Source organism: Dermacentor silvarum, chromosome 8, assembly GCF_013339745.2.
Source record: "Dermacentor silvarum isolate Dsil-2018 chromosome 8, BIME_Dsil_1.4, whole genome shotgun sequence".
Taxonomy (NCBI): Eukaryota; Metazoa; Arthropoda; class Arachnida; order Ixodida; family Ixodidae; genus Dermacentor; species Dermacentor silvarum.
In genome coordinates, this window is record NC_051161.1 from 116,229,048 (window position 1) to 116,244,547 (window position 15,500).

The following is a 15,500-nucleotide window of genomic DNA, read 5'->3' on the forward strand; positions in this document are numbered from 1 at the left end:
GTGGTAGAAGACTTTGATTCACCGGTGAGATCTCATATGTGAGGCTGGTGACTTGGCGAAGAACTCGGTATGGCCCGACGTATCGTGGCAGCAGTTTTTCGCAAAGGCCGACGCGACGGGAGGGTACCCAAAGCAGAACAGGAGACCCAGGGCTGAAATGAGCGTCCCGACGATGACTGTCGTAACGGTGCTTCTGGATAGTCTGAGATGCCAGAAGACGGGTCACGGGCAATACGACGTGCTGCGGCCGCGCGAACAATGGCGTCGTGAGCATAGAACGTGGTAGTGGTGGCGTCAGAAGGGAGCAGTGAGTCAAGAGGCAGGAGAGGGTGCGGCCATATAGTAGATAGAACGGGGAATAACCAGCAATATCGGACGCGACGAATTGTATGCAAACGTCACGAAAGGTAAGGTGCCGTCCCAATCCCGGTGATCATCACTCACGTACATGGAGAGCATGTCCGTAAGTGTACGGTTGAGACGCTCGGTAAGTCCGTTTGTCTGTGGGTGGTAAGCCGTCGTGAACTTGTGGGACGTTGAGCAAGAACGAAGAAGGTCGTCGACAACCTTAGAAAGAAAACAGGGGCCTCTATCGGTGAGTAGCTGACGTGGGGCACCATGATGTAGGATGACTTCCTGGAGGAGAAATCAGCCACATCAGTTGCGCAGCTTGTAGGGAGGGCCCGCGTTATGGCATAACGCGGGTATAGTCCGTCGCAACAGCCACCCACTTGTTGCCGAGGATGAGGTAGGAAATGGGCCAAGGAGGTCCATGCCGACGCGGAAAAATGGCTCACTGGGGATATCTATAGGCTGAAGGTGGCCAGCGGGAGACAATGGAGGCTTCTTGCGGCGTTGGCAAAGTTCGCAGGCAGCGACGTAGCTTCGAACAGAGCGATATAGCCCAGGCCAGAAAAATCGTCTGCGCACACGGTATATGTACGGGAGACACCCAAATGACCAGCGTTAGGCGCATCGTGTAACTGCGAGAGAATTGTCGAGCGGCAGATGCTGGGAACGACGAGGAGCAGTTCCGCACCATGTGGATTCATGATTGCGTCGGTATAAGGTCCCGTCCTGGAGAACAAACATACGGAGAGAAGCGTCCTGTTTGCTCCGAGGTAATGCGTTCGATGATGGATCGCGAATATGGGTCACGACGCTGCTCGTCGCTGATGCGTGAGAAGTCGCAGATCGACAAAACGCAGGTATCTGTATCGGTTTCGGTGCCATCCGGTGGGTCGACAGGGTAGCGGGAGAGGCAGTCGGCGTCCTATGTAACCGCCCAGATTTGTAGGACACGGAAAACGTGTACTCTTGCAGGCGTAAAGCCCAGCGGCCAAGACGGCCTGTCGGGTCTCTGAGTGAGGATAGCCAACAATAAGGCATGATGATCTGTCACGACGGTGAAATGTCGACCGAACAGGTAAGGGCGGAACTTAGCAAAGGACCAAAACAGGGCCAAGCATTCCGTTCTGTTATCGAGTAGTTTCGCTCTGGTGCAGAAAGAAGACGGCTAGCATACGCGATCACGCGATTGGTGTCCCGCTGTCGTTGGGACCAAGATAGCGCCAATGCCATGGCCGCTTGCATCAGTGCGAACTTCGGTGTAGGCATGCGGATCAAAATGACCCAACACGGGTGGATTGGTAAGGCGACTGAATAAGCGTTGAAAATGTTCAGCCTGGTCGGGTCCCCAACAAAAGTGGTGTCCTTTTTCAGAAGGTCTGTGAGAGGACGAGCGATTTCGGCAAAGTTCTGGATAAATCGTCGAAAAATAGGAACACAGCCCTAGAAAACTGCGGACATCGGTAGGAGAACGCGGAAGGGGAACTCCCCAACGGCACGAACTTGTCAGGATCAGGCTGGACGCCAGAAGCGTCAACCAAGTGACCAAGTACTCGTATTTGGCGGCGGCCGAAAATGGCATTTTGCAGAATTGAGTTGTAGGCCGGCACGTCTAAAAACATCAAGGATAGCTGAGAGTCGGTGAAGGTGGCTCTCAAACGTCGGTGAAAAAACTATGACGTCATCAAGCTAGCAGAGGCATGTGGTCCATTGAATCCGCGCAGAAGAGAGTCCATCATGGGCTCGAAGGTAGCGGGGCATTACCAGTCCAAAAGGCATCACTTTAAATTGGTAGAGACCATCTGGGGTGACGAAGGCGGTCTTTTCGCGATCTCGTTCATCCACTGCGATTTGCCAGTAGCCGGAGCGCAAATCAATCGGATGAAAAATAACTGGCACCGTGTAAGCAGTCCAGCGCGTCATCAATACGCGGAAGCGGATACACGTCCTTTTTCGTAATCTTATCAGGTGACGGTAATCGATACAAAATCTCCAGGTATTGTCCTCTTTTTAACCAAAACGACAGGTGACGCCCACGGACTGCAGGAAGGCTCGATAATATCTTTGGAGAGCATTTTCTCCACCTCCGTTTGGATCACCTGGCGTTGAGCTGCTGACACACGGTAGGGCCTCCGGTGTATAGGAGGAGCGTCACCAGTGAGATGGGATGGGTGACGACACGGGTGCGACCTAGTGGGCGATTCCCAAAATCAAAGATGTCTTCATAGGACATCAGAATACGGCGAAGGGCGTCGCGTAAGCAGCCGTAGGTCAGTAGCTATCACGGGCGTAAACTTGTCGTTGCTTGAAGTAGGACGGTCGGAAGCTGCAGCAGTGTCGAATCGTGGTTCGGGCGTAAGAGCAGCTAGTCCACATTCTTCCAAAGGGGACAGCAAAGCGAGAGATACACCCTCAGGAAGCACTTGCAGACACGAACCAAGTTCAGAAGGGGAAGCCAGCTCCATTGTTAACAAGAGTGACAATGGATCTGGGTAGTGTGATTTGGCGTGCCAGGAGAACGTCGCAAAGTGGGGACACACGTAAGGACCATCTCGAAGTGGAGGAGAAGGCGACATGAGGACGTAGGTCGCAGCATCAGGTTGCAGGCGAACAAATTCAGCAGAACGAAGTCAGGACTTGGGTCTTCGGTCGGGTCGGCAAAGTAATGGGCAGTTCAAGGCGAAGGGTGCCGGTTGCACAGTCAATAAGTGCTGAATGAGCAGTCAGGAAGTCGATTCCAAGAACCAAATTTTAAAATTAGAAAAATGTAAATCTTGTTCACGTTATCTTTACCATTTGAGTGCACCGATTTGCGGCCTCTAGATACAGAGCAATTTCCGCACTTACGTGCTTAATTAGCAAAGTTACGCTAATCAACTTTCAATTATCAACAATAGGTGACTACAGCAAATGAGTACTTTGGGGCCCGTCCTCGACACTACCTATCCCACCGATCAAATTTTCAATAGCGGAGTTCATGCGAGAGCTAAGCAACCAATTAGTTCCCCTTGCAGGCTCCTTGAAACCGAAACTGGCCGCAAAAAGAGCGTCGTCGTGGTCGATGTCGCCGCCCCTTGCCTTTCGTCACATCCCCGAGGTAGGTGTCGGTCCGGCCCGCGAGCAGCTTGCGTTATCTCCTTGCAATCTGCGGCGTTCGCCGTCGACGCTACAGACTGATATGACGCCGTGCCTGTAGTATCTAAAAGTCCAAGGAGCGGGGTTCGCGAACAGCGCAACGGGCGCCCGACGAATGACGAAGTAATTTGGCGGCCCGCCGGCATGAAGCGTTAGACCAACGCCGCAAACAGCAAGGAGATACGCAAGCTGCTCGTTGGGCCGGACCAGCGGTGACGTCGGAGACGTGACGAAAGGCTGGGGGCGGCGGCGACATCGATGACACAGACGCTCTTTTTGCGGCCAGTTTCAGTTTCAAGCAGCCTACCAAGGGGAACTAATTGTTCGCGTAGCTCCCACATGAACTGCCCTTTCAAAATTTGATCGTTGGGTAGTATGTGTCGAGGATGGGCCCCAAGTACTCATTTGCTATAGCCACCTATTGTTGTAATTAGAAAGTTTATTAGCGTAACTTCGCTAATTACGCTCGTAAGTGCGGAAAATTGCTCTGATCTAGAGGCCGCCAATACGTACACTCGAATGGTAAACATACGTGACCAAGATTTAATTTTTCTAATTTTAAAATTTGGGCAGCTAAAAAAAGAAACACCCTGTATATTGAGTCACATTGACCGCTACATTAACGACCACACGGAAAAGAACTGCGAGTAAGGCTATCTTTTGCAGTATTTCTTAAGCAAAAATTCAAGCGCGTACCACAGATAATAAAGAAAATTACATATTTTTACAAATATAAGACCAATACTCGTATACGCCGGGGCTCATTGGAACCGTTTAGGAGCGCTCTCGTCGATACATTAGGATGGGTAGGCAAACATGTTGCGCCATTTGTAACCAGGAATTATATACTTAACCATTATAAGCGGAGATTGCCAGTAACCTTGGGTGGAAGCCAATTTTCTGTGGGAAATAATTGTGCGAAAAATTAATAAAGAGATGAGCAATAGCGACCCATGATAAATACCTGTATTAACAATCACCTAATTACGTTCCGGTAAGAAAAGACCACGCTAAAAAGGAATGCCGTAGCAATTTTGCAATAATGTTTCAAATATTTTTCCCTAATATAATTGAATTGAGACAAGCTGCTAAGTGATCTTGTTCATTCGCAGAATTCTAAAATTGTTGAAAATGCCTTTTATTAACTATTTGTGACATGCTCAGTGTACATGCAATCAGTAGCTTCGAGTACCCACAACTGTATGCAACTCTAAATTTTCCTTTTATGACTGCTTTTTTTTTTACGAATTCATTACATAAATTATGGTGTCTTTTCATCCTGTTTGTATTTAAACAATATGCCAATTTAGGCTTGAGCTAGACTCCTTTACAATGATGTCTTACGGTTGATGTAAGTTTGTATAATCGATATTACATCCGCTGCGGTATCCTGTGGTTAATGCGTAGCCCTGCTCAGCTCGTGGTTGTGGTTCGATCACGGCGATGGCGATATTTCGATAGGGCCAGAATGCAAAAAGAAAAAAGAAAAATAACGAGAAAAAAGCTTGGTTGCTTACATTTAGCTACACGTCTACTGTAGAATACGGGTGACAACACGTGCGTTCAATTTAACTAGTAATCGACTGTTTACTCAAATTTATACGACCGATAAAACTACGTTAGATTGTGTAGTTGTCAAATATTTTTCTATCGCTCTGAACGCTTCGCCTTTCGGGCGAAACTGCTTCTTGTTTCGTTGGGCTCATGACTTACTGTTACTTCTATATACTACAATGCTCTTTATTTAGGAGGTGAACTAGTGAGCTTACTATCCGGGGGCAGTGTGATCCCGTCTTTCCTTCTTTCACCTATGGGAACCATTCTGTGGCGCATTCAAGTGTCCCTGCTATTCTCACGGCTGAGAATGCATGCTAGTAGTACGTAGTATTATTATGGAGTTTGAAATACTGAATTTGCAATTGACACCCAGCGCAGTAAGAACACTGACCATAGAGTTTCCTACAAGAATTGCTACAGGCAGCTAAAGTGTATAGGGAAGTTGTAAGTGTGGTGGTTCAGCGAGCATGCTAGTCATGGTCGGTACAAGGATTTTCCGCTTCTTCGTCCTTCTACTTGCAACGACATTGCGGCTTCGCAAGTAGGATGTGTTGCTTTTAAAAGTATATACATATTCTGGAATTTAGGAACGCTGTAGTGCGGGACTCCGGATTAATTTTGACCACCTGGTGTTCCTCAACATGCACCGAATGCACGGCACACGGCGTTTTTGCATTTCGCCCCTATCGAAATGCAGACGCCACGACCGGGTTTTGATCCCGCGCCCTCGGGCTTAGCAGCGCAATGCCACGACCAGTACGCCACCACGGCGGCTAAGGTATGGCGTTATCAATGCAAAACATTTGGCATGACTGCACGTGTGTTCAGATACTTATGGTCTTGCTTTGTTAAGAAAACCGAGTGCTCAAAAGGCGGTAAGATAAAGCCTAATAAACACATCACACGAACGTTTGAAGCCCAAACACAATGATCGGTAGACAATACATGTACCAACCATCATTACCACGGTAGCTCACGATTCCAGCATCAGACTTCCCTCAAGCGATTTTTTGTAACTCTGTAGCGCTAACCACACCAGCGTTGTATCTGCAAAATGGTCAAAACTCACAGCTTTTCTGCCATTAAGCCTTGCCATCGAGGCAAGGCCTTATGGTACAAAAGCAGTGAGTTTTTTTTATTTAAGACTGTACAAGTTTCGTGTACAATAAACGTTCCCTTTTATAGAAGAACAAGATTTGAGGACTGGGCCATGTTTCCTGTGCTGTTTCTTGTTTCATTCCGTGGACTGTTCCTCTGTCATGAAATTACGTCTATACGTTTATGGCGACCCTGGACCAGGCCCTGCGAGCCGCCGCGGCCAGGGGGTTCTACAAGAGGGCTCCACCCGAGATTAACCACGCCACTCTTCGTACAATAAAGTTTATTCATTCATTCGCATTGCAGATTTGTTGTGGTAGTTGCCGTGCTATATCCACGTCGAATAATATGTACAGCCTTCGTGGTACACCAGTTCTACCCAACGCGCTGGTCTTTCGATCTATCCGGAACTGTGTTTCCGCCTCACGCCGAACCTCGCCGCTCTGCGGGCGTTGGGCAACGTTCGCGTGAACCACGCGCCGCGAGCTATTTTGCGCCCGGAGGTCGCCGCCGCTGGCGGTGGTTGAGGCTTCGTCGGCGTTCTGCGGAAGAAGCGAATAAAGGGGGGAGAGTGGGGCACGGCGGCGAGGCTGACGCAATCTGGGTTAGGGCTCCGGCCCGACTGCCACGGTCACATGGTGTCGCGGGCCGCCCGAAAACCGGCGTCTTGCCCACCGCTGCCGACGCCGCGATCGGGGCCCCCGCTTTTGAGCCAACGGAGGAATTGGCTTGGCGTGGCGTTTCTGTGTGTTTCGTGAAAAATTGCTCGGCCCCGTGTGCTTTCGACGCGAGGCCTAGCGTGGTCGCATCGACGCTGCAGCGCGCGTCTGCGTCATCTGTGTGGCTCACGCGGTGAGTGCGTCGGCCTCGTGTCTGTGGTTTGCCACGGAGCAATGCACGGTGTTTGCGCTGGGTCGTCGGTTTGTTGGACGACCTCTGGTGCGCTTTTTGGCATCTACCGTTGCACCGCGAACGTTGGAGTGGCACGTGCTGAAAAATTAGCGTGTGGGTTTATTTTTCTCCGTGTCTTGCTTTCAGTATATGTAGTGTAGGCAAGATACAGCGTATTGGCGAGATGTCAGTGTTTTGGAAGTTTTCTGAACTATGAGGTACTGCAGTACTTCTGTCACTAAGTGAAACCTACGCAGAAGCCGCTAAAAAGCGTAACATCTCTTTGAGGAAACACTTCCCTTTGGAGGACAGTTTTGCAAATGCTGCGACACTTGAAAAAATATTGCGAGAACCAAGTATTCGCTGCTGCTTTTGTAGTTTGGTACGCAAAATACTCATGATAAACACCCATTACATGCGCGGTAGACTTATTATATGTGCTCCAGCTTTTGCGGTTACATGCATTATCAAAGGTAAAGTACATTAGGCCAATTTGACATTTCTTTGTGCGCTGTTATCTAACGGGATCATTTCTAAGACCAATATATTGATATGCAATGGGGCTCTGCAGTGCCGTAAATCTGCGCTGTATCGGCCATTTAGTATACTAAAACAAGAACATGCTACAATTTGCGTGCTAACATCACATGGCTTAGAAAGCCAACAAAAATATTTCGCTCCGTCTGTATACCAATCAATGTGAATCTTAATTTCACTTGTTCTCGAAGCATCTTTTGTATTTCACTGTTGAAACTTAGTGCCAGTGAGTACGCCGAGAGTCAAAGCTAGCCATCCACGGATATCATTTAGCCTTAAGACGCAACAAGCGGCAGTACCTTCGTAACTCACTTAAAGGTAATGAGGTTGGCAGACTTTTATCCTTAGCAGTAGTCTCGTAAGCGGTCTTTCAGAGTCTCTTGTGCGATCTGTGGAGCGCTGAGAAACGCAGTATCTCATCCCACTAACGATAACGAGTCTTTAGTTTTTCATTGAAGGAGAAGTGCCTTACTATATCTCGATGGCGTACGCCATAAGGTTTACAAATACAAAACAATATGCGGTGTGCAATTTTCAAGAAATTCCGTCCTCAACTTTGTTGTCTGTTTATAAAAGCGGGAGTACTAATTAAGCTTCAGAACCCAACTGAAGCGTTGCTGGTGCTTGACTGGGCTAGTTAGTCTTACGGGACTGCCTCCCCCCCAAAAAAAAGTGTTCTACATGTCGAAAGCCCATGGTCTATTTTTTGTGCAGTCTACAGATTGCAACGAAGGAATGGACTTACGGCGTTAATTTCATGTCGACGACTATCTAGTTCTGTTAAGACTTTTAACAAATTTTGCTAATAGAGAGTGTGAGAACCTTATATATTCAAAAAGAGCCATTTCGAAAAAGACTTAGTGATGTGAAAAAATGTATTGGTTTGTATCTATTTATAGTTATTATTGCAACAAAATACCCCTGATCGAGGACCGTGCATATGTAGATCCGATTACATGAATTATCATGAGGAAACCTATCAGCTGTATTTCTAGAAGTAGTAGAAATAAGTTAAATTTTGAATATTAGAAGGTAGAAAGCGTCTACATGAACAATTTTCAGCGGGGAAAAAATAAGAAACACGTTTTTAAACAATAACAAATATACCTTAAGAACCATGGCGACACCAGCGTAAAATTAGTGATAGTATCCGCATTGTGTCCAACATCGCATTCTTCAATACAAGCAACGAGCTGAGGATAATGTTGACCAAAAGCAGCATACTTATGCGTTATGCCTTGAAGCCTGACTTCATGATATTTTCGTGATGTGGCAATACAATGACGGCCACTCTTTAGCAGATCTTGCTTATTGCGTGCAGTACTGAAGGACATTGTACAATGTATTCGGGCCTTAAAGACGATAATAAAGAAATGAAATAAAAGTTAGCCATACGATAATGCTGCTCAGGGATGAGAGCGTGACACTGCCGGCCGTTTGTGGTCTTGCAGCATGATGACCCCTTAGCATAAGCGTCCAGCTTTGAAAGAATACTCAGACCGTTATGCAAGAGACACCATTGCCTCCTTACTTCCTCTTGCAGCCTTCTAAATATACGTCGTGCATTGTTGGATGGACTGCCAAAAAGAAAATGAGGAGACGGGGAAGGTCTCGCGTTCGTTCTGGTTTTCGTTAGCGAGGCTGTTGCTTGATTGACGAGAGTGCTGCGTCAGGCGCCGCCGATGGAAGAGAAAAACAACACGTGCGTCACGCGAGAACCGCACGCACGCCAGAACCGAACCCCGCTGCTTTTTCTGGCCAGTTTTTTGCCCTTTCGTGTCAGCGGCAGCGACGTTGTATACAACTCAACGCAGCCAGAGGCGTCACATGCTGCCACTTATTACTATTTACTTTCACGCGCGATTAGTGGATTAAGCGATCACAAATTATAGTTTGCCGTATCGGTGCTTTCAGGCCAAAGACGAGTACATATCCATACTCTCGACCATGGTAACCGGCTGAAGTTTGGCGGTACCCCGCGCATTTTGAGTGTCTCAGAGGTGCAGCAGAGCTGAATGACATCGGATGCCGAGTCGCTGATTTCTTTGCCGATGAGGAAACGTTCGCCATTCTTGCGTGTCAAACACATTGTTTCAGTCCCAGTCCTAATCAGCCAATTTACGCACAACATATGTTATTAAATTATTTATTGTCACCTGAGTCTGGAACAGCTTACCCCTAGAAATTAAATGGTTTAACGTCATATAATTTTTGGAGTTCGGAAAAATACGTCTCTGACACGCAAGAAGAAATCAGTACCTTTCATGTGCGCATTCTGCACATTCATTAATAATAAGCTCTATGTTTCAGATAAGACGTTCGATGTAAGTCCTTGCATTTTTTTTGCATAAGAGGCTTCTCATGAAAGACACATACGTATTTTTACTGCAAAGATGCCTTCAACAACCTTTGAGTTCTGGGGTCTAACCTCTATGTGCCTGTTTGTATTTTAATTGGCACAAGCTTGCTTGCTTGATTGTTTGATTGATCGCGTAAATGGTTGATTGAATTATTCATTAAATAAAGTACAGTGAAAGTTCTTTTGTTAATTTGTATATCGATTCACGCAATAATATTCCGTCTTTCAAAGTTGTTATGCCCGAAATGACTATAGGGCCGCATTGTTACGCCTAAATGAGGATCAAAAGGTATCCATTATCCTACATGCCAAAATTTTCTTTGAGGTTCCAATGAGGTTGTATGGCGTGCGTGAGGAAAACACTCTAGGTTATGACAACTTCATACCTGAGATGTACTGCAGTCGAACGGACCAGCAATTTTGAAGCGTTGGCATTTTCGTCGAGCAATGCGTTCGTGTATATGTCGGGCTACATGTCTGGGCCCGTTTAGCTTGCAGCTTTCACAAACACGCCATTTTCACTGCAACGGCAGGTCTCCAATGTCCGTCTGGAATGCGTTCTCGTCATCATAACTTTTTTGTGTTCTTAACTGTGGAGTAAAATTCTTCAAAAGTACCCCTGACACTTCTATCCACTGATGGCGCCAATGAGGTCAGACGAGTCAGCAGATGACACTGACACCCTCAGACGACTTTAGCCTGAAGACACGGTTTCGGCCGACTTGTCGATACCGTTTCAAACCACTGCCATAAGGGAACAAAACCGCTACCAAACCTATTGAGGACTGAGGTTGTACTCCCTTGTCACGAAGTGTTTGAACCTGGAGCTTCGGACGACTCATCTTGGCTATTTTGGCGCGTCTTTCCCGTGACGTCAATTCCCGACGCTGACTAGCTGTTACAAAGCGAGGCTTTCTTTAACTACCGTCCCGGCTTTGACGTGGTTGCTGTGGCTGAATCTACGAATCATCGTATAATCCACGGATATGAAGGCTATATTTGCGTCACATGCACCTACTACCAACCGGCGGGCCATATAACCCCTGTATCCTGGCCGACAATAAGTACCATACAGAAAGTCCACCTCAGTTCCGGTTATACTAAAAAAACTAACTACAGAAAGCTTCAACATATTATTTCCTCTCATAGGTATTTCAAGGCACACCGACTTCTTAATGAAATAGCACGTCATACATTCAGCGGATTTATTCAATTTCATTCGTTTAGCCATTTCGCATGTGCCGCTGGGTGTGTGCCCAGTCTTGGCTAATCGACCGGAGTGCGTGTTTGCCATTGTGGCTCAAGTGCAGAATCCTGAAATGTAGATATATATGTGACCTACTTATCTACAGGTATTTGCATTAATAACACAAAAGCAATAATTGCAGGTAATATGGTTCATGATCGTAACTCTGTGTTTACATTTTGTTTAAGTCACTTATCCTTTTAATCCATGTACGGTTCTAAGTTAACACTTTGTCTCGACTATTCCTTCTTCTTCCCCATATGTTTGCACTACGAACATATTTCTATTGGTGGCATATCAAAAAGACCAAGACTGGGACTCAGTGGAGCTTGCAGGAAGAAATTAATGTGGGGCCTAACTAGTAGAACATCTACTTAACAACCAGTCGTTGTGCCTTTGTGGCTTTGGGCTGCTAAGCCCGAGCACGCGGGATCAAATCCCGGCCGCGGTGGCCGCATTTCGATGGGTGGCGGGGAAAATATTCGACGCCTGGTGGTCAAAATAATTGCAGATTGCCCCACTACGGCGTGCCTCATAATCGTATGTGGGTTGTGCATGTGAAACCTCAAAATTTAAGTTATTCTACATAACCGCTTGCACCATTTCAGAGACAGTATGTCAAATACTCTAGTGCATGCTCTCTATATGGCAGATCAGAGGGCAGTTTCACGGTGGACGTCACTCAGCAGACGGAGACAGTCGGGAGGGAAATGCTCGCAGGCTTAGAAGTACTCGGTTGACAACTCGTTGCTTCATACGGAAGATCAAAGTTTTACGCAAGAAAGAAAAAAGAAGCTCTGTGCTCTGTCCTATCTTTCTTTCCGCCCTTCAAGTTAGTATTTTGCGTAGTACGTAACTTGTTGGATGGATTGAGCGAGATGGAGCGAAAAAAGATGCGGATGCCGCTATGCCATCGCTGCGTTGCTGTAAACGTGACCATATAGGGTCAATGAATATAATCAGTATTCAGAACCAAAAAAAATTAATGTCGGTATGGTTCGTGTTTGGGTTGAGCGCGCACCGCTTTCGCTCCGGCTGAGTTGCCGTTAAGAGAAATGAAAATTTATAACGGTTCGCGAACTGGTTCGTCACAGTAACCCTTATGTCGCACTTTGGCGAAATGCAGCACAGTGCTATCGACTTATCCGCATCACGCATGTGCAGTAGTAGTCAGAAGGTGGAAGAAATCAGCTCTCTGGAACGTGAGAGACATAAATCAATGTTTTCACATAAATATCGATTGATTTTATTGTTATACAGCTACAGCAGCCATACACACCAGAACGGCTATTTAAGCAGTGTCGTCGCAAGAGCGTGCGGCACGCGGACTGCGCCTCATCGCGTGCATCCCTGCGCTGGCTCTTTCCTGCGTTTCCTTGTACTGCCATCCATACTGTGTGCGGGCAGAACAGTGACCATGTGCTGGGATGTTCAAACAGCAAGGCTTTGGAGTCGAATGGAATATAACTAAGCGAGAAAAATGGCTGTTGCATATTGAATCGAACATCGGATATTTCCAATTTATTCAAAAATTAAATCAATTAAATGTTTCGCGGATTGTGTTCGGCAATAAAAAGGTTTCTTCACAATATTTCATACATGCACACTATGAGCAACACGAGAACAAGGTGAGAGCAGGAGCCAACGTTTCGACAAGCGTACTTGTCTTTTTCAAGGCAACGTATGCTCTCCTCGGCACAGTATATAAGTACGGTTCTTCTTCAATTTTCATCTCCCGCATTCCCCGTGTTTTCCCTGGATACATGTACACTGTTATCCAGCACGATCGCATCAGGTTCGCGATGACCGTCAAGTAATAAAAAAAAAAAAAATGTCCGCCTCCATTCCACCCTGTGAAAGTGGATGTGCAGCTAAGCTGGTGCCACCACCACAAGCCGTCGCACCGTCGAGATCAATATAGCGTCCCCGACCTCGCTCGCGCCCTTTCCGTTGGTGCTTCGACGCCGCGGTGCACGTTCGCGGCGTCCATACGCTTGCGCGTAACCCACGTACGGTGTGAACGCCACTGTATTTTTTGACAGTCTTTCCCTCTCTGTGCCTGCTGTTGGAGCGTTCCTTCACCGACCGCAGTGCAACCAATCTCTGAGCGCTCACGTGCTTCACGTCGCGCAACACACAATAAGCAATCAGCGAGTTGATAAGGATGATAAGGTGGGATGAGGGGTTATATGGGTCTCATCATGGTTGATAACGGTTCGACGAGAATGAATAGATGCTAAATAGTGATGGGCCTTATAATTGTCGCAGCAATTCCGATAAGGTTGGTAAACACCGGTAAGGATTGATAAGGGTCGGATCAAGTCAGATAAGGTTGATAAGCACCGATGAAAGTTTATAAGGGTCAGATCATGTCCGATAGTGTTGATAACGATTGGATCGATGTGATAAGGTTGTTACCGACCGATAAGGTTGATGGCTAGTATGTAGTCTGATAAGGCTGATAATGGCCGATAAAGGTTGCTAAGCGTTTATACTGATCGCCTCGAGTTTCAGAACATTGATAATCACAACGGGCTGCATGGAGATGAGCAAGTGGCACAATCCTTACGCATACTTAGACAACTTCCAGAGAAGTTCCTGCGTGAATTTGTTTCTCAGTTTTCAACTGGTTTTGTAAGCAAAAGCAGTTGAATACATTGATGCTCCATAAACATGAAAAAGGAAAGTTAGTGCTAAACACGATGACGATCTTTTTCACGCAACTGCACGTGACACAAATTCATTAGCGACGGCAGGGTTACTGTCACATGATTCGGGTTGCTGAACAAGTTGATTTTCCTACTTTCCCTTTTCAAGGACACCGTTTTTCTTGCTTTCCATGTGTCGTGGCGGGTGAATATTGCGGTTTATCTAGCAATAGTAGCTAGCACGTGTAAGGACCAAATTGGGAGCTTCAACAGAAACGGTGATACTGCAGTGCCTTTCACAGAAACGGTAATCCACCCAAACAGTAATGCTATTATGCAGGAACCGTTTCCTGCCGTTCACGCAAGTTTTAAAGAATATCGGTTCGGGTTGAGTTCCGGCTATGATTCCGGTTGGCGTTCGGGTTTGGTTCGACACCCTGATTTTAATAGATATGCGATGCACAAAGTAGCTGTTTACGGTATTTAGTTTGTTAACAGCCACACGGGCAGTTTAGTAAGTCGAATATGCATAGGACTGTCTCTATTATTATTGCGCTCCAAGCATGTGCTGCTAGTCGTTACTGAAAAAAAAAAACGCGAGTGTTTTTATCCTTATAGCACCTAGAGGCGCCGATAACGTTCGGCATACCCATTACGATTGAAAGTGATGAAATGTCCTGCTTATATCGTTTAACGCCAACACTACGAAAATAACAGCATTTAACAAATGAAACTCCAAAATTCGTCCACGAAAGCGGGGGCTGTAGCATTCCACTAAGAGCGTTGCTCGTTTGTACTTGTTAAGCAAATTACAGTGAGAAAAACAGCTCCGCCGTTATATGTTACGCTGGACCGTATAGTAAAACTGCTTTAACACACTGTTTTACATAGGCACTCAGCTGCATACTTCATTCTTGTGCCATAACGAATGTACCCTACAATACAGCAATCGACTCTGGAAAGAAAGCCATCCTGCCATGAGATTTTGAACGGTGACATCGACTACTAATCCTGCGGGAAAACTCTATACAAACCTTCATGTGGGTTTGCAGCAGCCCGATCAGCCATGACGATTCTGATGTATCCCTTTTTAGAACATCTGACTAACAGGATTAATACTTTCCAGCAATGACTTTCGAAATCGTTGCCACAATTTTAAACGTTTTGCATCATCTGGTTCCAGTATACATCAATTTTAGCACAGCGCGCACCCAGGAGAAGTAAGCACTATAGTGCAGTCAAGAGCACGTGCTGTAGCGTTTCCAGTACACGTCACAAACCTCAATTAATGACCACGGTACATAAAACTCATTGAGAACTTGCCACGGCTCAACAGAAATAATTTCTGTATGAACCAGAAGGAGGAGGAAGGAGGAGGAATAAACTTTATTTAGGGAATTAAATGAGCAGACGCTAAAATCGTCCGAGGTGGGCGGCGTCCCTAGTCCAGGATGCCGTGGGCCTGAGCCGATATCTTGGCCCTGCTCACCAGGCGATGCTGGTCTTCAGGGCTCGGGCTTGTCAGCTGGGCCTCCCACTGCTCGACGGTTGGTCCGGTGATTGGTGGTGTCGATGGGTTTTGTTGACATTCCCATACCATGTGGTAGAGGGCATTGGGCGCAGAGCAGAAGGCGCATTTGTGAGTATAGCTCATAGGATACATGGCGTGTAGCAGGGTGCC

The 15,500-nt window shown here is 46.7% G+C and overlaps 1 protein-coding gene across 1 annotated transcript in view; it reads left to right on the plus strand.

Annotated features, from left to right (window-relative positions):
• The first annotated feature begins 6,721 nt into the window (after nucleotides 1-6,721).
• The window catches only part of LOC119461632 (monocarboxylate transporter 10-like), a 291,751-nt gene continuing 282,972 nt past the window's right edge, over nucleotides 6,722-15,500 (plus strand). The window contains 1 exon segment of the mRNA XM_049671810.1: nucleotides 6,722-6,990. The gene's annotated coding sequence lies outside the window, so the exon portion shown is untranslated.